Source organism: Pezoporus wallicus, unplaced genomic scaffold (assembly GCF_028554395.1).
Source record: "Pezoporus wallicus isolate ANWC-B61680 ecotype Strahan unplaced genomic scaffold, APGP_CSIRO_Pwel_v1 scaffold_2696, whole genome shotgun sequence".
Classification (NCBI taxonomy): domain Eukaryota; kingdom Metazoa; phylum Chordata; class Aves; order Psittaciformes; family Psittacidae; genus Pezoporus; species Pezoporus wallicus.
In genome coordinates this window covers 2324688-2347763 of record NW_026637439.1, presented here as the reverse complement: position 1 = coordinate 2347763, position 23076 = coordinate 2324688, and the positions used below count along the sequence as shown (strand labels likewise).

The 23076-nt window shown below is 38.6% G+C and overlaps 1 protein-coding gene across 7 annotated transcripts in view; it reads left to right on the top strand.

Moving 5' to 3' along the window:
- Positions 1 to 23076, top strand: part of MAST4 (microtubule associated serine/threonine kinase family member 4) — a 272976-nt gene that overhangs the window by 172000 nt on the left and 77900 nt on the right. The window lies entirely within an intron of this gene.

Below are 23076 nucleotides of genomic sequence, written 5' to 3'. Positions count from 1 at the left end.
TGAGAGAACATGGAACCACAGAAAATGGAGCTTCTCCTGACAGAATTCTTCATAACAGAGATGTGTCATTTAATTAAACAATGCATAGCTTAATATCCATGAACCTAGCAATATAGAGTGAAATTCTGCCTTCAGTCCTGTTCCCTGTTGAGTACTGTTCATGCTGAGAGAAAGCAAAAATCTTTATCAGAATTTTTAATCGATGAATGTGTCTTTGCAGGTTTCAAACATAGTTTGAAAGTAGTTCAGACATAAACATAATCCAATCCTTGATGAAACGGATGTTAGATACTGATTATAAGAATAAATCAGACTTGCGTTTCTACTGACAGATGCCTTGGTGTTTACCAGAATTTGTTGTAAGGACAGTTTTCATAATGTAAATCAACACATGGCTTCTTTTATTCTCTTTTATGAAAGTGGAAGAGGATGCTTGAATGTTAACTCATTCATCTGACAATGCTGTTCCGTGAGAAGTCATAATTAATATCCTTTGTGATAATACTGTTAAACCTCTCAAAGTTAGTTGAAAAAAACCCTAAATTGTATACATTTGTTTTACAGATTTGCTTTTTCAGTGAATCTGGGCCTGTCTAGCTTGTTCTTATGCATGGGTATGTCAAGGGAATTTCCATAAGTGCTGTAATAGTAGAAGCAAAGGCAGTCAGACAAGTCCAATATGCTCTCTCCACCTTGTCTATGAACACCCCACGCAAAAGGACGATTATGTCAGTTCATTGTACCATCAGGTCTTACCAGAACATCTTCCTTTTGCTTTCCTCACATAATGGACAAAGAAAATGTGTAAGACATTTTGTAAGTAAGCTTGTTGTTTTTTTTCTTTTGTTACCTTAGGCTTGGTGATGTAGCTGCTTCTCTGGCCCTTCTGCCATGTTTTCATGATTGAACTGTTGTGTTTGAAGGCATCTGCTCCCCATCTGTGGCTTGTGACTAATGAGAGAACACGAGTTCTGTTGGGAAATACATTTCTATCTATTTTTTTTCCTTCCTGCTTGATTGTGCCTCACATGTGCTATTCTATCTTGCCAAATGTCAAAATATTACCATCTTTCACTAGGCTTTAATTTCTGTGGGTAGGGTTTAAAACTAAACCCCAAAACTTCTTTTCCTGCCACTCCCCCCCCCCCCCCCCCCCCCCAAAAAAATTTTCTTCACAATTTTCCTGCGTGTCTTCCTCAAGTCTTGTAACAGCAAACTGCTTGCTGGGGTTTTTTGTTGTTGTGGGTTGTTTGGGGGTTGGTTTGTTTGTTGTTTTTTTTCCTTTTTTTTTAAGGAAATGTTTTAAAGGAAATACAAAACATACTAGAGTATATGAATATACTAGGTTATTTTATTAAACATGCAAATTGTTTGTGTAGGTCAGACCTAAGCATTCAGCATTATCTATAAATTAATACCTTTTAACCATCATGTGTTTCCTTCTTCTGATTCATAAATTATAAGGCAGGAAGAAACCAGTAGGATCACCTACTCTGACAGTCTACAGGAAACAAGACACTCAGCAGTAGTGTTAGAGATTTAGTAATTTGGCCCTCCCAGTCAAGGTAATCATAGAATCATGGAATAGTTTGGGTTGGAAGGGACCTTCAAAGGTCATCTAGTCCAGTGCTTCTGCAGTGAGAAGGTGAATCTTCAACTAGATCAGGTTGTCCAGAACCACATCCAGACTGGCTTTGAATGTCTCCAGGGGTGGTGCATCCACCACCCCTTTGGGCAACCTGTGCCAGTGTTTTACCACCCTCACTGTTAAATCTTTCTTCCTCACGTCCAGCCTGAATCTTTTAGTTTAAAACCATTGCCTCTTGTCCTGTCACAACAGCCCTGCTAAAAGGTCTCTCTCCATCATTCTTTTAGGCCCCTTTTAAGAACCTTAAGGCCACAGTAAGGTCCCCACCTGGAGTCTTCTGTTCTCCAGGCTGAAGAATCCCAACTCTTTCAGCCTTTCCTCATAAGAGAGATGCTCCATCACTGATCACTTTTGTGGCCTCCTCTAGATTCTCACTGTTTAGTCATTGGCATGTTTGAGAAAATTTGAAAGGTTTGCTGTTCTGGCCAGCTTTCTTCTGACTGTTGTTCTTTAAGTGAGCTGTATTTCAGTACTAATTTATTGCTGATGCTGTTGTCTCTCCCACTAACCTTGGTAGTGGCCTTGGAGATGTCGGGGCAGTCTTTTTATAAACATGAAAAATGTTCTCTACATTCTTTGGGGCTGTGTCTGCATAAATTCAGTCCAAGGGTCATCAGTTGGGTATTAATAGAAGGAAACAATCTGAAGAGAGTTCCAAAGGACTGTTGCATTTTTTTTGCCTCAGTCAGTATGGAAAAATGAATTTTCCCTTTAACTCATGCTGGGGGAACAGAAACATGTTTTCCACAAGGCATCTGCCCCAGGAAGCTGGCTTACGGGCCAACAGCATGGTGTGGCTTCTGTCCATGCTGGGAGTGTTGGGCAAGTATGCTGCTTTTCCCTCTTGCGTGGGCCAGACTGTCTGAAAATATGCAAGTGCGCAGGAACTGTATGAAGGAGAATGTCTTGTGAAGGTGGGAGGCTGTAGTGCAGTGGGAGGCAAAAAGTGTCCCATTGGTTTTATTCATATAGGCTCTAAGAAGTGATCCATAGAGCTGCTCTCAGATTTCATCTTGTAGGTAAATACTGAAACGTGGTACAGGAATGAAGTGAAGTGCATCTGGTACAGACAATCAGAAAACCCTGTTCCACAAATTAGGGTATCAGATGTGGCAAGAACACCCAGTGCATACTGGAAGTCCAGCACCACAATGAAATGAGATGCTGCTGAACTTGGTTTTAATATGGGAGTAGCATATGGGTGTAGTATTAGAGTATCTGGCAGATTTTAGGTTATTTGAAGCTACATTTTAAGCATTATTTCTTACAAGGCATTGCTACTGTAATAAAAATATTCTTACTAAACATGCATGTAACAGAAGATAGAAAATTCTGAAAGTCAGTGTAATTACCCTATTTCATGGAAAATCTTGTATCATTTTTTTTTTTTTTTTACTTGTGGATATTGCTGGCATCAGAGGAGAGAAGAGAGTCTTGAGAGCTGACTCAGTGTTCTGTGTTATACAGTAGCCTCTTCGGAGGCACAGTAGCAATGAACGTAATGCCGCACAACCAAAAGTGAGGATAGAGACACAGTTTTCATTCTAGTTTTTGTACACATTTACAGATATTTCACCTGAACAGTTTGTGGTTTCTTCTCTGCAAACCATGTATTTTTACAAAACCACTTTTCTGATGGATATCAAGATTCCATAAACATAAAACTCATAAACCATAAGTGGATGACTTCACTTATCATTAGATGATAGATATCCTGAGGGCAAAGGCAGCAAATACTATTAATACAGCTGTTCAAGGTAAGTGAAGGTGACTAAGTATAGACTTCGATTTCAAATGCAGCAGAAAGTCCAAGTAGTTAAAATACAATTCTATATAATACGATTTGGAAGGGATATGGTGCTTTATGTTATTAGGATAAGAAGTGTGCAGGATCAGATATTTTTTTAATAATCATTTTTTTATGAGGTAACTCGCATTAATCTTTTGACTTCAGCATTTGTTAGGCGGTGGATTCTTCTAAGACCTGCCAAAAGTGAGGCTGCCATTGCCTCATCAAAATCTTAGAGAACAAAGGAAACTGATGTGAAAGGTGAATTTGTTCCTGGCTTCAGGATGTGGCTACAACTTTGAGGGTACTGAAATAGATTTTGGAGCAGTCTCTCCTTTTTTTTTTTCTTGAATCCTCTGACAGTGGTGTGCAAAAGGAGTAAGACATTTCAAACAAAAGCAAAGACTGCAGAAGTGGTGGTTTTATCCTTTCTGCGCATCACTTCTTCAGGCATACTTCTGCTGTGATGCAAATACAAACCTTAAATTAGCTAATGAGTTAATGGGCTGGATGAGTACTGAGGTGATTAGTCTTCCTGATGGCAGAAAATTGTAGCACACCCTTTTCTGTCACCTTACTTCATCCACACCCTGTTCTAATCTGTCAGAGATGTCTGTCTCATCTATGTGTTATGCCTGGGTTTTTGGACTGTGTAAGCTCTTTCCAGCAGAGGCTGTCATTTGTTGTGTTTGTATGGTGAAGTGAAGGATCGTAGCACTATTGCATATATAAGGAGTAATAATGGTTCTCGTTGCTAGGCTCTTTTGCACGTTGGACCAAGTTGTTTTGCTGTTGAGAGCAGAAAATGTGAGGTTTTCTTACTTATGACAGATCTTCCCTGAAAATAGTTTTTTCTTTAGAAGTCTTGAAATGAAGATGACCTACTCCAGTTTTCCAGAGTTTTTGCAAGTTGACTCCATTGCAGCCTAAAGGAGGAAGGCTGCAGTCTGAAATCATTGTACTTTTTGAGCAACAACAAACTCACAATCGTATAAATCTAGAGTAAAACATCTAAAATAAATTATATATCAATTATATTCCAAAGATTTTTTTCAACCAGAAAGCACCATTGTATCTGCCAGTAATGGCATAGTGGTGTTGTGTTGTTTTTTATTTTTGTCTCGGAGGGATACCACACGGCTGTAGGGGTATGCACGGGAGTACCTATAAAACAAAAGTGGCAGATTATTTTTTCACATATTGCTGCGTTTTAATATTGGAATAGAAAATGTACAACAGTGTTAATGTACTTAATGAGTTCAGTGGTTACCAAGATTTTCAAGGAAGTACCTATTGTATGATTAATGTGTGATTAATTTCAATTGATTTTATTTGTTTTAAGCAAGCTGGAAGGTGCCTCACTGCAACACTCTAAAAGCAGTAGTTTTGCTTAAGGCTTATTTGGTTTTGTGTTTTTCCTTTCCTTCGTACAGCACACTGAATTTATTAAAAAAAACAACAGTATTGAACTCTGTCAAGTACTTTCTCTGTTGGAAATATTTGGATGTATGATTTCATTGACTGAATGTGAAAATATGACTTCTAATCTGCACTGTGGCCACACACCACCTGTTTGCCTCAACAAAATCAGTGAACTTCCATGCTCCTCTTTGCATGCTCAGTGGTGATAACCTTCTGAAAAGGTTATCAGTTTAATTTATCTGCTTCTTAACTTGGCCTGTGAATTGGTAAGAATTTGATTTGTTGAACTGTATAATTGTGTATTGTTAAATTTAATCTCAAAACATCCCCATTGCACTTTATAATCAGTGGTGATAAATTCCCTTGAATGGTAGAATCGTGTGTGTATAGTATGTAACAGACCTGTTTTTGTTAGTTTGGGTAGTTTTCAGTAACTCGATTCCATCGAAAGACATACTGCTTTTAAATTAAGCATTGACAGAGGAAACCTTGAGGTAAGCAGGGATTTGCTTAACGCAAATATGCTGTCAAAATGATTAAACTCATTTTTTAATTAGCTAGTTGAGATCTTAAAGAGCAACCCAGGGCTGAGGAAAAACATTCAGTTGATTTGTGTTTCTGAATGTTCGGTAGGTCGCTTCACAAGTGCGTGCTTGACTACCCTTAGCTTACCAAAAGGAGTGATGACCTCACGTGGTTGGCAGCCCAAATTCATCTGCAAAACAGCACTGTGCCCTGCAGCACCATACTGGGGTGTGTGCTTAGCTCTGACTCGTAGTTCATCGTCATTTCCTGCAGCAACTAGTTAGCCCAATGCCACGTAGCATGAAATGGGACAAAATCACAGCATGAGGTGATAGTGCTACAGGCATTTGGACTGTTAAAGCTAGACCTGTAAAGGATATGATGTGTAGCTTTGTATCTCACTGTAGTGTGATTCCTGTCTCTACCACCAATGAATGACATGCTTCTATTTTTCTATAGTGATAAAGCATACTGGGAGATAGTCGTGAACAGGAAGACCAGAATTTGTCCTTTAGAGAGATTCACTATGCTACCTCTTTTAAAGATACAGCTAATATATTGAATACTCAGAATTTAAAAGCAGAATATAATTTTCTGGAATTATTACCACAGCTGTTTTTAGAACTCTGAGTGGGTGATGTTTCAGTGGCTATCTGCTGAGCTGTAGTATCAAACCTGTGAGTGTCAGTAATGTTCAGTTCAGCTTCAGTCTTACAGAAAATCTTGGGAGTTTAGCAGCTTTTTTCCAAAATTATATTGTATGTCTCCTGTGTTCAATAGGTGAATAGGTGTGAAGCTGCTGTTCTTGTGTTTGAGTTTGACTGGGGAGAAAATGAAAAATAAATAAAATTTTGAACAAATCGTGCTGTTTCTCTGAAGAAAATAAACTGTGAAGAAATAAACTGTGTCAGTCAGTACACAGTCTCCCCACTTATGTGAAATCTTGCAACACTTTGCAAGGAAGAGATGATGAAATTACATTGCAAATTGTGGGAGGAGGTATGCATTGTTGAATGCTGGTTTATCAAGTAGAGTCTTTGGAGTTTTCTTTATTGGTCACTTTTTAAAATTTCGTTGTCATTACTTTCCTGTATCAGCTAAATTTATGCTAGTCACAATGAGGAAAGAGATTAAAGTTAAATCTGTTTATATGGGTAGTGGTAATTCTTCCAGTTATAGTCTGAAGAAAAGGTATATATATCTTTTATATTCAGGCCATCTCAGGAAGTGGCTTTTGCTGACATTATTTTGTCTTTCAGGTGTATGCCTACATTTGGCTTTCACAGCCAAACACAGCTTGTTTAAGGTCATTTGTAATGATTATTTGAAAAGCCGAGCTAGAGCTTATGTTAACAGAAAGTCTAATGTTTGATTAAACCACTAAACCAGATTAGAGGTTTGGGGCCTCTATTTGTAAAATCCAGGAAATGTAGGAATAAAGTTCAAACTCTCAGCATATTCTTCCTTACTACCGAGAAGGTTAGAAGATCACAGAGTGCTAGTTCCCCTTGAGCATGTCTCCATTACATCAAATAGACAGTATGTGGAAGTTGTGCCAAACAAGTTTTCAGTGGAACGGAGTAGTCATGTATTAAAGCTACTGAATTTGTCTCAAACTGTAGTTTCAACTTTCAGTTCTCTTCATTCGTGCTGTTTAAGTTTATTGGCAATCTGCAAGACTGCTATCTGTTGTGGAATCACTGGTGTGAATCTCAGAATAACAACTCTGTAACCTTGTGGCAGTAGAGCTTCCAGAAATGTGTTGACAGCCTTGGGGTATAGCTTGTTCATGTAAGAGTTAATTGCTAGCATAGCAGTATTTCTTAGAGCATTTTGAGGAACGTAACGTGATGTGGTTGTACTTGAAATACATAGTTAAGGAAAGGAGGAAATTTCCTCAATATTGATCCCATTGTACTGTTTTAATGTCATTTTTAGCATTTTTTAGGTCTAAATCCAATGTAAGTCATAGACACAAATTCTAATTCAAAACAGTTATGATCCATGGAAGCAAAAAATGAGATTTTTTTTCTCTATTTTTTTCTTGTAAGTACATTGCTTTTAACAGCTTTTGTGTAATTAACCTTTTATAAACAGCAAAGGCTTACATAAAATCACTTTTTGTAGGAGAGTTCCTGTTCTCCTTGGTTGATAACTTTGACAGAAACTCCCTTTCAGGTTTACTCTTTCACCATTATGTCTCTGGTGACCCAAACATTACTGCTCTGAGGTGGAATTTTAACTGAATTTAGAAAGCCAGACAGATCTGTTCTGCGGAATTATTAAGTCTTGAGACTTTAACTGTGTAATACTGGAATTCTTGGAGGGATCAATGTGTAAAGAAGAAACACTGTACACTGAATTCCACTGTTCAACTTTGTTCTGTGTGTCCAAGCCAGTGTTCCTTTATATTTTGAATTTATTTTTGCTGTATGTATCTTAACACTTTATTTTCTAGTACGGAAGTGTTCATGGATAAAAGTTCATTTTCATCTGGTTTTAGATGTTTAGGGTTCATATTAAGTCTTTCCATTGCCAAAATGGGTCTTGAAACATGGACTGCAAGGAAATTGTCAAACAAACCCCAAAGCAAAAAACCTAAACCAACAACAAAAAAACCCTCTGCCTTCAAACACTGAAAACATGGAGTTTTCAAGTCTGCGTGAATCCAGAAGCTAGAACTTGGAAGAGTAACAGCATATGCTACATTATGCAGTTGTAACAGTTGACAACACTCTCACGTTGGCTTCCTTTTGTTCGGTTTGCCTGCAGTCCTACTTGTGTTGGAGCAGATACTGTTTAAACACTTAAGTTTTAACACAGATGTATGCCATCCTGTGTTGTATAGTTTGACAGGCAGTATTTCCGGTAGCATCTTGGGTTGTTCTTGTTACTGCTAGCAGCACTGCGAGATCTGGTACCTAAAGCTGTTGCTGCTGTTGCATCACATAGGTTGTAGGCTTTCATAGCAGTAGACAGTAAGTTAACTGATGTGTTCACAATTAAAATGTTAACTATAATTATCACTACTTGCTTTTTTTGTCCCTACAGTGGATGTTACTTTACTACCATTTTATGTGTTACTTCATTCTTGACACACCAGGATGGATTAAACAAATCTTTATTGTGAAATTATTCCTCTTCTCAATATTAGTTCATAGCTATTTGCACACTATAAATCATATCCTTGCACTCGGTTTTTTTCCTTTTCTTCTTCCTTCTACACTGAGTCACTGGCATTTGCTTTCATGAATCCTCTGTGACCTACTTCTGTTTGTGAGCAGTTAGTACATGACTTTGGTAGTAAAATACTTCTCTGGTAAGGATACTTTTACAGAGCAAAGTATATGCAAAATTTGTTTTCATAAATTACTTATATACTCTGTGCTGTATTAGATGGATTAAGTCTTTTCCCCATATTCTTGTTGGATACTGTATCATTATATAAAGTCCAGTATAGGAAAGTATAGTAGGGATTAAAGGATAATTTGAATTTCCGATTTTGCCTTGGTTTTGTGTTTCTGTATTTTTGTGAGAAAATTGGGTGTTATTGGTCGCCGAAGGGACCAGGAGAAGTGTATATGAGAAATTGAGCTTATTTGGTCCTGAAATGCTATGTTTCTATAAAATGTTGCTTGCAGAAATAAATCCTGGTAAAGACAGAGTATGAATGGCTTTTGTGGACCAGATTCATTCCTGGAGGTGCATTTCTCCTTATTAGAGCTCTACTCAGAGACTTGTGGTGTTGAATTTTTTCAGTAAGAAAATGCTGCTCATTTTTAAGTTTCACTTACCAGATTTTCATGAGATGTAATCATGTGGATAAATTTGTGTTATAGTTGTGCTGGGTTGCCAGCTGTGGGACAGAGCTTGAAGTATATACCATTACAGAGAAGAAAAATTTCCCTCTCCCTTGATAATGCATTATCTCTCCTCAGAGCCTGCAAGAGAGATTGCAGCCCAGCACTATAATGTTTTGATCTCCAGGAAACTTATCTTAGGTGTGCTTAAAAAAGATTCTGAAGTTGTGCAGTATTTCTGGGCAAAAAATTTGGATATTTGGCTCATTAAAGTGACATAGCACGTCAGGGGGAAGGGACCATTTGTGGCATAACATGGACACTTTACTTTATTTGGGGTGGCCTAGATAATTTGTTTCTGACCTCACTGTTTGAGTAATCCAGTCACTTGAAACCTACGCCACTGAAACTTTTTTAATACCACACCATACTATTTTTAATAGTATAAATGTGCATGTATATATAATGCCAGGTCTGTGGCAGCAAACTGAAACATGTAAATCATCTGATCTTTCCTGGCTTGTGTGGTGCTTGATGATTAAGCATTACGAAAAAAGAAAGAAAAGTAGATGTCAGAAGCCTTGTGTTGTCATCCCTGCTGATTACTGTGCCTGGAGAAGTTTGAATTGCTTCACTGGAGATTATTCAGACGTTTCCAATTACCTCACCATGACTTTGCAGCCAAGCAGTGTGATCTGCATGTGTAATAGATTGCCTGCCCTGGTAGGTGTACAGCTGCGTGGAGCTGAAGTTTGCTCCCAGACCTAGTCTACATGCTGCGTTTTGTACACGGGTAATTATTTGAGCTATACCTAGTCAGTTAATTTTGCTGGCATCACTTTGTTTAGTACACAATTACATTTGAAAAAGGTCGTTTGTATTCTTATGATTCATTTTTATTTCCATCTGAGAAAACCTGAACTAGTAAAAGACTTCTCCCCTATGGTGTAACAGCATCTGCTGAAGGGAGAATATGCTTATGTAACTATACCAGTATAGGTAACACAGCTAATTCTGAAGTGTAGATATAATAAACTGTGCTGGTAAGAAGTTTCTGTGGTTTTGTAAATTTGTAAATTTCTCATGAAACTTTGTTAAACAGTAATAATAAAAGGTTATGTCAGTTACATAAGCTCGATTTCCATCTAGAGAAAAAAGAAAGACCAGGCATATAAGGCGTTTTATAAAGGTTTATTGTTTCGCTATAAAAGGAATGTGGCTATGTTTGGGAACTCCAAGGGCAAAAATACTCTTTTAAGTTGTTACAGCTCCATGTGTGTTGTAGTTTAAGCCTTGAAAGCAACTATCTAATGCATCTTATACAGCGACTACCGTGCAGCATCTTATTCCCTGGCAGTGGGATGGGAGAGAGTTGTAGATAAACCCCCATGGTCTGAAATAAGAACAGTTGATTTTTATTGTTAAAGTAAAATAAAATAATAGGAAATATATCTACAGGAATAACACACACCCCCCAAAACCACCCAAACGCAAACAACAACAACAACAAAACATAAAACACCCCAAACATCAAAGACATGATGCATGATACAACTGCTCACCACCTTTTGACCAATACCCAGCCTTCCGGGTAACTCCCCCCCAGTTTATATACTGGACATGACATGCTGTGGTATGGAATACCCCTTTGGCTAGTCTGGGTCAGGTGTCCTGTCTCACTCCTGGTTTCTTGTGCCCCTCTTCACTGGCAGAGCATGAAAGACTGAAAAGCCTTTGATCAGAATAAGCACTACTGAGCAACAACTAAAAACACTGGTGTGTTACCAGCATTGTTCTCAGACTGAAGCTGAAACACAGCACTGCACCAGCTGCTAGGAAGAAAATTAACTCTATCCCAGATGAAACCAGGACAGTATGATTGATGGGGAATGCCACCTAGCTGCCTGCAGATTTGGGTCCAGGAAAGACTTAACGTTGTGACCATGGAGTGTCTGGTCACTTACATTTCAGCATGACTTTGTAGATGTATGGTTCATACTGAACAAGCAGCTTCTTTATGAAAGTTGGCATTAATTGATGCCATCTTTGGCAGGCTTAATAGATACCAACAGCTCAATGGGCACAATGAAAGGATCTTTTACGCCCCCCCCCCCCCCCCCCCCCGGGAATATAATGTTTCTAGATGCTTAATTATGATTTAATTAAAAAACTTTTGGTCAGCTGATTGGGAGGGAAGGAAAACATGGGTCTCAGTAAAGAAAAGGGGTCTTTTGTTTGCAAACTAAATTTCTGAACCCCAATCAATGTGTGCATACTGAAATGTGGGGCACTGATGGTGCTGGCAGAGGTCTTATGGGAGCAGACATAGTTTTCAGGTTGAATGCCTTCTGCTTAATTGTTCTTACTCAAACTCCTAACCAGTAAAGGTCATAGTTTTCAAACGCTGTATTTTGTCCTAAATAGTGATACTTCTTTTTAAGTGCTTTACTTCCTCAATTCCAGTGTATTAACTGCTTATGCACTACTGATTACTCGTGTCCAAGCAAAAGACAGTACAGAATATTAATTAAAAAAATGTTTATTACTCATATGCAAGGTGTGATACTTCAGTTGTATACTATTGTCTGTTGGCTTTTTTAAAAGTTCAGTTAAAGAAAGGAACAGGACTGTTTTGCTGTTGTTTGCCTTAATTGCTTTAAACAAAGGTTGCAAACTTATTTCATACTGCTTAGTTTAAAATTAGGTGTTTGTTGCAGATTTTTGGCAGCTCTCACATGCAGGAGAGGAAAGAGAGAGATAAACCACTGCAGCTAATGCCAAGGTGCCTTAAAGAGAATGAAGCTCATTTCCCCTCACTTGTCAAATGCTCAATAGGCAACTGTGCTTCATCGTGCTGTGCTTTCAGATCTGTGGATTTGTATTCTCACTTCTGGTTCTCAAGAGGTTAAATAACGGCAGTGCTTAGACCTTCCAGCTCTTACTGGGAGAGTATGTCTGCTGGAGACTAACATCGTTGAATGCTTCTCTGCCCCTGTGTCCCCAGGCTGCAACAAAAGGAAGTCTGTTTCTGTTGTTGTTTCGGAAGCTGCTTTCAGAAACTTTCTGCCGAATTAAGTTGCTCATATGGCTGTACTATTCCACCATCATTCTAGCCAGTTTTACAGATCTTGTGTTTCCACCAGTTGGCCAGGAGTGAGCACATGGGATGGGGAGTTGTGGAGGTGCTCTTTCACTAGGAAGCACTCTGTATCCCTGCTTCAGTTTCAAAACTGTGTGAAGCACTTGCTGCATAAGTAGTAATAAGCATTATGTATTTAGATGGGATTAACAGTGATTTCAGTGAACACGTGTGGTCCATGCTTATTTAGGCTGTCACTCCTTTGATATCTTGTTTCTCTTGAAGATGCGAAGCTTACAGGAATGGGAGTTCTGGTGCAAGAGGTGTCAAGGTTTGCTGGGTTGGTATTCATGAACCTTCTTATTTCTGAAGTGATTTTTCAGGTGATGGAGGCTGAGTCCTTTCAGCCCTGGGGCACCTCAGGCCCAGCTGTGACATGGAGCTGGGCAATTCCACTATGCTGAAGAGCAGCAATGGCAGTTCCCCGTCAGACAGAGTGGCTCTCCTGCCACCTCATGAGGAGTCTGGGAAGTTGCGGGAAAACTTGGCGGGAACTAAGTGTGAGAGTACCTGCTTTCCCCAGGACACTGGAAATATGGTGCATCCTGGTTATGCCCACTATGCTTTTGGCGCGTTTTCCAGGAGAGATGAAGGGTTTTTCTAATATAGTAGGTGACATCTCTGCCATTCAAGGTGAAGGTGTCACAACTAAGTATCTCTCAAACGACACACTGGCATTCGAAAGTAGAAGTAGTGTCATGCCTTCCCAGAATGTTTGTGCTAAAAATCACAGACAGGTCTTTCAGGTTTAAGGCAGAAATCTTCCTATGAATAACACGATTTGAAAGAAACCATAGTTGAGTCATTTGTGTAAACTTGTTCTTAACATGGAACTGTGAGATTGGGATATTTATGAGATACGAGTTTTTGTTTTTCTTTTTTCCCCTGTATTTTTCCTATGAGTGAGTTTACAGACCTTTATTTTAATACCTTGTAATTTCTTTTCATCTTTTTGTCCTATTAAATTCTAATTTGCTTTTCTTCTGATGAGTCCTGGTTGTGTAGTGCCATAAAAAGTTGCATTGAAGTGTTGAACAATGAAATTAGGCTTATACATCTTTCAAAATTCCAGTTCCATGTTGTTCTTTATGTTTTAGCATTCTCTTGTTGAAGAATACCTTCTTCCAGGGGTTAAAGTTATATATGTACGGGTGCACATGCACACCATGTGTGGCTTGCTTTTTGGTTGTGATTATTTACAGGTGAGCTATAATCTTTCATCCTTTTCTTTGTGTGAATTAACTAGAAAGTTACAACTGCCAGTTTCAGAAGAATCATGACTTTAGAAAAGGCAGAAGTCTCCCAGGAATATGCATCAACAATATGCTAGGAATAATAAAAATACTTTAAGAACCAATGCAAGCTATAATTAGCACATTTGTATTTTTAAAATAGCAAAATTACACAGATGGCTTGTAGAAATTTTTAGCAACATTCTTAATTTCTTAGATCCATTCTAGCAAGGGAGAGTAAGTTATTTAGCAGTTAGTCTGTAAGTATTTTACTTTTCAGTCAGAAAACAAGCATTGTTGTGAAAAAGTATCTTTTAAATTTAGGGTCTTTCCCAAGTATGAATTAAAAACAAACAAAATCAAACTCTTTTGTGTCTTAGTAGATTTCTTCTGGGAATGTAGTTTTTCTTCAGCCAGCTGCATTGCTCTGACATTGTCTTACCCATTCATCCTGTGAGTTGTTGGTAGTATTTGCTAAGTGTTTAAAGGCCACACGTGTAATCATCATGTGCTCCCTCATTGCTTTGAGGAGTTGAAAGCCACCAAATTTAGCAAGGGAGGAAAGAAGCAGTCCTGTCTGGACTCTCTACTCTGGTGAGTAAAAACAAATAGTTACTATTTAATTATAGGAGAAAGGAGCTAGATATAAATATAAATCATTTTAGGGGTTAAACCAGAAGAGAACTACTGGGTTTAAAAGTGAAACCATGTAAAATCTCTGTACTTCAGACAGGTTCCAATTTCCTACTGTTGAGTTTTAGGATATGATTAATTTAGCTGTACTTCATTATTGTTAGGAAACAGGGTGTGTATATGTGTAGGAAAAATGCTTGTAGGAGCTTTTCTTTTAATGTCTTTTCTCATGGGGAGTGTCTGGAGTGTGGTGCAAAGCAGATGGTTTTTCATGTGATAAAGGGTACTGTGTAGAGTTTTGTTTTAATAAGCTTTTGATTCTTTTTATATGAAAGTAGCCTGATTTCTTCTTTCCTTTTCCCAAGTGGAACCCTGTCGACTCCGAGGGGTGTCCTGTGCATGCTATTTTGTCCAAGAGAAGCACTCCTTAAAGCTACTCTCTGTGATGTTTGAGGAATGCTTTCAATGCTACAAGAGGTCTGTTTGGCTTATTCTAGTCCACTAATTCTGTGACAGTATGGTGAGCTGTGCACAGTGGTGCTCAGAGCTGTGGTTGTTAGGAACAACCACCAGCAAGGAAAAAGCAAAGTAAGCCAAAAGTTCATATGTCTGTGGAAAACAGAATGAGAAACCTGTGGAGAAGGTGGACAGGGTTTCACTGTGGTAGGTATCTGGATAAACAGGTCTTCCATCTGTAGTTTGGAGACACTCCCATGTTTTATCTTAATTCTGAACTATGCTGGCCTCAGTTTCAACTGGAGCGACAGAAAGCTCAGGGTATGTACTTGGCTCCCTTGCAGTACTGAAATGGCCTGGGGAGTTGGCTGCGGTTAGTCCTCAAGTCTGGATGGATGCTCTTTAAAGGAAGTAAATCTGGAACAGGTTCCTTTTGTTTGCTGGTTTTGTTGAGGGCTTTTTTCTTTGAAGGGCCAGCCTGATTAAGAATTGCCAGTGGATGAACTGTTAGGTTCAGTGTAAGTGTGGAAAAGGCTCTAGCTCTATACCTTCACTTCAGCTGGGAGTGGCAAGGTGAGGAGGAGATCCCCCAGCTACCTCCTCACCCGCGTCTGATTTCTTGGTGTTGTGAGCAGCAGCAGCAGCAGCCGCGGAGCACCGGCCTAGCTCCCAAACAGGGGACAGAGCTAGTGGCAAGCACCGCCTGTGACAGTGTCTGTGCTACAGCCTGGCAGAGAGCACTCCAGCTGGAGGTGAGTGGAGGCTGTGGAGGGATCAGCAGCATCCAGCAGCCCCGAGTCACCTCCTTTGGCTCCCCACACTCCCTCAGTTTCTCCCAAGCTGTTAACAATGAGCAAGGGGTCAAAGTGAAAAACATCCTGCCCCTGACCTGGCCACCACAACATGATAAGAAATGTCTGGCTGTACCCTCTTACCCCAAAAAGAGGCACCAGGAGCTTGTAGTGTAGAGTCAAAGTCTGGAATGATCTGGGTTAATGTGAAACTGCTGAAGATGGCCAAGAGCACAGTGAAACATGTGTTTTAAACCTTCTGTCTGTGCTGCAGCCTTGATAGTCATTTGCTCTGGTAAACAGGGTATTTCCTGTCTAATGCAAGTTTATGCAGGATTATCTACTATGCGAATCAAAGCACTACTTCATTTGGTTGATATCTTCACATGATTGATGCTTTGATCATCACAGTGTGACATATAATGCTTTCTTTTTTTTTAAGATTGCATTTGTTAAATATTACAAACACATCACTGGGGCTCCTGATTATTTTTTTTTCCAAATAAGGTGTTTCTGCTTTTTTTTTTTCCCCTTCCATCTCCTCAATTACATAGAATAAAGGTACTGATACTTAGCAATGATTTAGGTCAGCTCTGTGTGTTTTTTCCTCTGCTTCTGGTACTAGCTTCCTACTTACCTTTGTATTTTGAAAGATTAATATTTATGCGTCAAGAAATTTAGTTGAATATCTCAGTATGATAGCAGGCATGCTGTTCAACTAATAAGTTGGTTTATATCCCTTCCCAAAAGACAAATAAAATAAAAAACAAGTTCAAGAAGCAGTGGGATTTAAATGGTCCCATCAGTGTCTTCTCAATAGGTTGTCTGATAGGAAGATGTAGAAAGTGCATTTTGTGGATAATGAAGCAGAATTGTGCAGTGGTCTGGCTTATAATGCCTTCTCTCCACTGCCTGCCCACTTTGTATGTATTACAGACTTTGTTTTGTATGCAGCTATTTTATAAATATTGTATAACTGTGAAGTTGATAGCTTAATACTCTTCTACATGGTATAATTAAGTATCTCTTTAAGAAGTTTAAACCTAATCAGTTGTTTTAGGAAGGAATGGAACAGACAGAGATAAACCATTTAGTTCTGTAGAAGAAATTCAGATTTCTTCAACTACTAATTTTCTCCTGTGTGAAAATAAAAATTATGGATCATAATTGCTTAGACTGAAAGTGAGAGCAGTCACTGGAGTTGAATGCACTCAACACATATCTAGCACATACAGTTGAGAAGGCTTAATGAAGGATCTGTTTAGTTGTTTGGTAATACTCTGGAGGAATGGAAATTGAGGGGTCTCCTATAGCATAAGATACCTGTCCTTGTGATAGTCTTCCTCAGATCTGAACAGCAGAGATTTGTCAGATATTTTTGCACCTGTGATTTTTTTTTTTTTTTTTTTTTCTTGGCAGCCTTTTTTGCAGTGATGCTGTCTAACATGCGATTGAACCATTCAGGCTATCCATACAGAGGCTGATCATGTGTCTAGTGGGTTGCATTTTAAGTTTTACTTTTCTCTAGATTTTTAATTTTTTTTTTTGTTGTTGTTTTTTTTTTAGAAGAAAATGAGGTCTCCTCTTTTGTATGGTTGAGGAAAGATGAAGTTCTGGTGGTATGCTGGTGGGTATTAGTAATGGCAGGGGAGAAGGTGTTGAATGCAAGTGCATGAATACCTAGAGAGCACCCTTTCCATGTGTACCTGGCCAGTAGCTGAAATGGTCAAGATAGTTGCTGTGTTTCAAGCCCAGCCAGTAACTTGGAACGACACAGCCACTTGCTCACTCCCCTTCCCCCAGCTCCCGGAGGGACGGAAATGAGAATTGAAGGAACGTGACTCTCATGGGTTGAGATAAGAGCAGTCCAGTAACTAAGGTATAACACAAAATCACTGTTGCTACCATCAGCTGTAATAATGGTAAAGGAAGCAACAAGGGAAGAGAATACAACTGCTTGCTACCCGCCAACCGATACCCAGCCTGACCGAAGCAGTGATCTAGCACTTCTGGGTAACTGCCCCCAGTTTATCTACTGGGCATGATGTGCTGTGATGTGGAATACCCTTTTGGTTAGTTTGGGTCAGGCCTCTGCTTCCTCCCAGCTTCCTGTCTTCCCTGGCAAAGCATGAGTCTGAGAAAGTCCTTGGTTAGAGTAAACATTACCTAGCAACAAGTAAAAACATTGGTGTTATCAGCACTGTTCCCAGGCCAAAAGTCAAAACCACAGCACTGCACCAGCTACTAAGAAGGAGAAAAATGACTGCTACTGCTGAACCCAGGACAGTAGTCTTGCAAAATTCATGACATGCCAAACCGTCAGCTGCGTACTTCATCTAAGTGTGCTGTGTTCATTCTGTTTTGACAGCACTCTAATTTCTTCAGACTAAGACTGGCCTCATTTAAGTTGACTGATCTGCAAATACAAAAGAGTAAAACCTGAATCCCTACATTACAGCGGTTAAAATTTAAATCCCAAGACCCTTCTTTCCCCAGCTCATTAAAGACTGGTATTGAATAATTCCTCGCAGAGAGTAGGATATATAATTAATAGAATGTTCAGCTGCATATGTAACATTTTAAATGCAGGACTATATATGTCTTTTATATAAATCTGGGTATATATGTAAATATGTATGTATATGTGTATGTTTATATACATATCTGTATTCATGAGCAAGATTTGGGAAGTTCATATGTAGATATGCAGTCAAGTAAAAATATACCAGAAAATAATGTTAGGTGATAGTAAATGAGTGTCAGTATGGAACATTGAAAGCCATTGAAAGAACAAAGAGAAAATTCTAGGTGTTACTGATGGTGTATTTTATTTTCATTCAAATGGTTTGTGCATTTCTCTCAATGGTTGTAGCACTTAGAGAGTATACATACGGCAGTCCAGGAAATACCTCTCAAAATTGCAAGTCTTTGCTTCCTTACTCTGCAGTCTCTATTAGCTGTAGGGTGGAACAGGACTGCAAAAAATAGCACTGGATGGAGCCTGTGGATTTTGTTCATGTAACCCTAGTTCCACAGTATTCAGAGAGGTACACTCTTGGTTGATTCATTTTCTTTTCTAAAACGATCCAAGTATGAAACTACCATTAACTGCAGGCCATGTGTCACTTTGACTTTATAGCTCAGATGCTTCATCAGATACAAGCTTAAAGGTTCCTTTTGTCAAGCAGGCTGCTGCACTGTTGGTGTGCATCATCTCTTGCTGGCAGCTGTTTTTTGCGTTTATGTCCCACAGAACGTGGCTGAATTCTGGAGAGCTTGGAAATGCTCAGCAAACTGACTATGCAAAAGACTTTTTTAAAAACAAAAATCACAAAACAAGCAAAATTCCTCACTTTAATATTTTATTTTTTTTAAAGTCAGTGCTGCATGCGCAGTTGACTCTTCAGTGTTGCTGTTCATGGAGATAATAAATACCTATGAAGCCATAGGGTCGCTAGCTTCATAATAAGTTAAATATAACTGAAATATAACTTAAATTTAACTTTCCTGTATGAATAAAATGGCAGTATCTCAAGTCTTGCTAGGGACAGGATATTCCTCCTGAGGTATTTTCAGCTATGCAAATTTAACACCAGAGAAATTATAGCCACCTTTTCTAACCCTAGAGCCTCTATGGGAGTGCTGGTCTTCATTATTAATCTCTCTTGTGTATACATAGTCAGGCTTTGTATTCCAGGCATGACAATATCTTAATTTCTCTGCACTTGTATTAGCAAATAAAACATTTTGTTTGCAACCTTTCTTAAAAAAAGAGTCCCCTTTTAATCTGCACCTTCTGATAAACCACTATATTACACTGATAGCAAAATTAAGAAGCTGTGTTGCAGGGTAGTGCTGTACTTAGCATAGCCTATGAAAGGTTATACTGTCATAAATTACAGTCAAAAGTTAAACTGTCATAAATTACAGTCCAAATCAATCTTCATTACAAGTGTAAGTATTAATAATTGAGAGTGTTGAGATGAAATCATTATAAACAATTAGAGCAGATGCCAAATTCCCATGAAAAGTAATGGCAGTAATCTCTGCCCATATAGCCTTCTTTCTTACTTTTTTGGCAATCCCCACCCAAAAAAAAAACAACAAAAAACCAACAACCAAACCCAAAAAAAACCAAAGAAAAAAACCCCCAAAATAACCCCAAATGAAACCAAAATCCAACCAAAAAACTCAAACAAACTCCCCAAAAAACCCAACCCAATTACACTGCTGGTAATTTGCTCACAAATGAGCCCTCGTTCTGAGGAAGAAACTTCAAATTCAGTGCATGCCTTTTGCTGTTTCTTGATTATCAGGAAACCTGCATTTGATATTTCAGCTCTGGATTAAATGCTGCCTGACCTAGAACTGGATTTCTGCTTTGACTTTTTATTGTATTCAGTGTCTTCAAGTGCTTGTGGAGTGCAGCTTTGTGTTAATGGCCGTGCTAGTATTTGTGTCTTGTGCTTTTCTGGTTTCCAACTAGCAGTTGCCGTATCTTTGCCCACAGCTTTTTCCTGATACAGGATGAATTGTGGCTGTCCAAGGAGCAAAGAGATCAAGCTTTATGCAACTGGATTTCATCTTTCAGCAGCTGTAGTTCACATTTGCTTTGTGATTAACAAGGTAGAACTCAAAGCACTTTTGATGTACTGTACTTCTTTTATCATGATACTTCTCATGGGAAGTGTTAATCATCTGCGGCATCTGGAGAAGAGCAGTGCTCTTAGACTAGGTGTTGGGGCTGATAATGCAGCTGGGGTGAAGGAGGAATTCCCCAGCAGTGAGACATGGTGAGAAGTCAGGATAGGGAGGAGAGGTGTGAGTGAGTAGGAGGGAGCATCAGTAGCAGAGAGCAGGAGGCAAGTCATAATCTGTCAGTGAGTGATTTGGAAACCAAATAGGAAATTATGAATTGGATTCCAAGATAAGGAATAGTGCCAGTAGTCCAGGGCACTGCTGATACGGTGGAATGCCAGCTGCTTCCAGATAGGTGGTCATCTAGGACTGCCACTTTGTGGGCAACAGTCTTGCATCCAGGAAGGATCTTCCTGGGACAGAGATGACAAAGGGCAAAAAAATGTAAACTTTCTATTCTGCCTAAGTTTTGTATGCACCCTGAAGTCTTCCCACCCCCACCCCCTCCTTTGCTCTCCCATACTCTCTTCTCCTTGGGAAAAAAAGATGTTTTTCTTTCCCCCTTGTTTTTTTCAGTGATGTAAACCCTGTGTTGTATCTTCTGCCTGCCTTGCTAGTCTCTCCTCTGTGCCATGCAGCCGGATCACAACGTGATTATCTGAGGCATTTTGGGGGTGTAACCTTCTGCAGTTTACCGAGGTTTATGTTTCCCTAAGTTAACAGCCCCTGTAGACAGCGCTACTGTAACTTTCCTGCAGACAAAGAGGCTTTCTTTCAGGGCTGCCTCTTATCAGTTGGTTTATCTTGTCAGATTTGAATGGGAAAAGAATAGTTTTATGAAGACAATAGAAAGGAAAAGTTACTTAATGTGTTCAGAGTGATTTTGTTTGCAGTATGGCTTTAAGGTCTGAGATTCTTCTGTATACGGAAGATTGCTGTTTCAAGGCTGAATATAGTTCAGTAAGTAATGCTTTGGTACTTCCTTAGTTCAAACCCATTTGTGGGGTTCTAGCAGCTTAGGTCATCTTTCAGGGTTCCCTCAAGAATTGGGTTGTTTTCTTTTTTCCACCCACAAAAAAGCCTCCTCTTATAACAGCATTATTCTGGGAAAGGAGTTGTGTTTCACAGATCATGCAGGATGAATAACATTGGTTCAAAATCCTTGTGGGACAGAACTGAGAAAACAAAGCTACAGCAGGAGCTTTAGGATGGATTTGTCCTTTTATGCAGTGATTTGGATCTTACCTTACTGGTGAGACAAACAGAAGAAACTTAATATTTTTTTTATTTTCTATTTCTCAATAAAACATTTCATTTGAGTGTGATGAAAGAGAAGTTCTTCATAAAGCTTCAGCCATGTCTGAGCAAATAGCAAAGATTTTTTTGAAATGGTGGTTGGAGAAAGTTTTCTTAACTTTTGGTATTGAAGGCAATCCATTGTGCTTTCCAGAAATAATGCTAAAAAACAGCACCCAAAAAAACTGAGATAACTTGAATTAGGTATCTTTGATAGTGATTTGTGAAAGGTGTTGCATTAACTTCAGCTGAAGAATGCTAAGTTCGAATTTTAATGTAAAAGTGAATACAAGGCAGTTACTTATTTTACATAGGAAGTTCTGGCAAAAGTGATAAAATTATCAATTTCTACAGATATGGGCAAATGATGCTGATAAACCTGTGTCTGGAATCATCTTCATAGCAAAATCAGTGTAGGGTGCCTAAATTTGTTGAAAGCAGTGTTTACTTTGCTGAGAACATACCCAGGGGATATATGCCTGCACCACAGATGCTGTAATGATATCATCACATTACTGTGGATAGATGCAGTATGTACGTCCTTTAACAAATGTTTAATGAATAACAAAAGTTTCTAATGGGTTCAGTTTTAGATTGGGAAATTGCAAAGGAGAAGTTATTCAGACTTTTAAAAAACAAGTGTATCAAGCGAGGCTTGTCATGGTATGATACAAGAAAAGTTACAAAAAATACAGTGATGTTGCATGAAGCCAAAACAAAGAATTTGGATACTTCAGGTGGACAAAATTGAGAGATGGGGGGAAAAAAAATATTATTTTGAAATCTTGTCTAATGAAATACAGATTATTTGCTCAAATTCCATCATTTAAAAAGTTGATTAAGTGCTGAGTATGTTAAAAGTAAACATTGATAGCTGAGCTTAATCTAGAAGGATTTAAAAAAATGCATTTATGTAATTTTACATTTACAAAATTCACCCTCTTTGTTCAGCTTAGAAATTGCAGCATATGTCTTGAGTTTTCCAGTGCTCTGAATGGGAATCCTGCAGTCATTTCAAGCTTGCTTTTCGTACATAGATTTGCAGTAACGGTTTATATACTCATGAGTATATTATGTAATTGATCATAATAATAGATATGGCAATTAATGGTGCAGTTCATGCAGATGAACTTTGAACTAAACAGCTGGGAATGGCACCCTTGCTGCTTCACAAAACGTTTTTCAAGGGGAGACTGATCTCAATGTTTGACTCTTTGCATATTGCAGGTATCTTCTCTACTGTTTTCATACTCAACATTTCCTCCTGCTTTTATTTTCCTTGTTTTCAGTATTACTTCACATTACTTTTGAATATTTTATTTAGTGTTTTATAGCTTAAATAGCTATCTTTTGCACTGTATTCAGCTTACACAGAATCAGGACTAATTAGTAGTGCTTTCTGGCTGTTGCGTAGAGATCATGTTACAAAATTCATCTTTGGAGACATCTACAGATATGATCTGAATCTGCTCCTGTTTGTACCTGCTGTGTTAAACAAAGGGGTTTATGTACGAATTTCCTCCTTTTAGTGGTTTTGAGTTTTTTTTTTAGACCTTTACAGAAAAAATTCTGATTGCAGTACTGTAAACATTAGCATGTGCGCACAAGTTTATATGCAGTTACAGTCTCTTTGACTTCAGGGTACTGTTTTCCTCATGCACACTTGTACCAACACATATTTAATAACTGTGTGATATATCTAAGAAA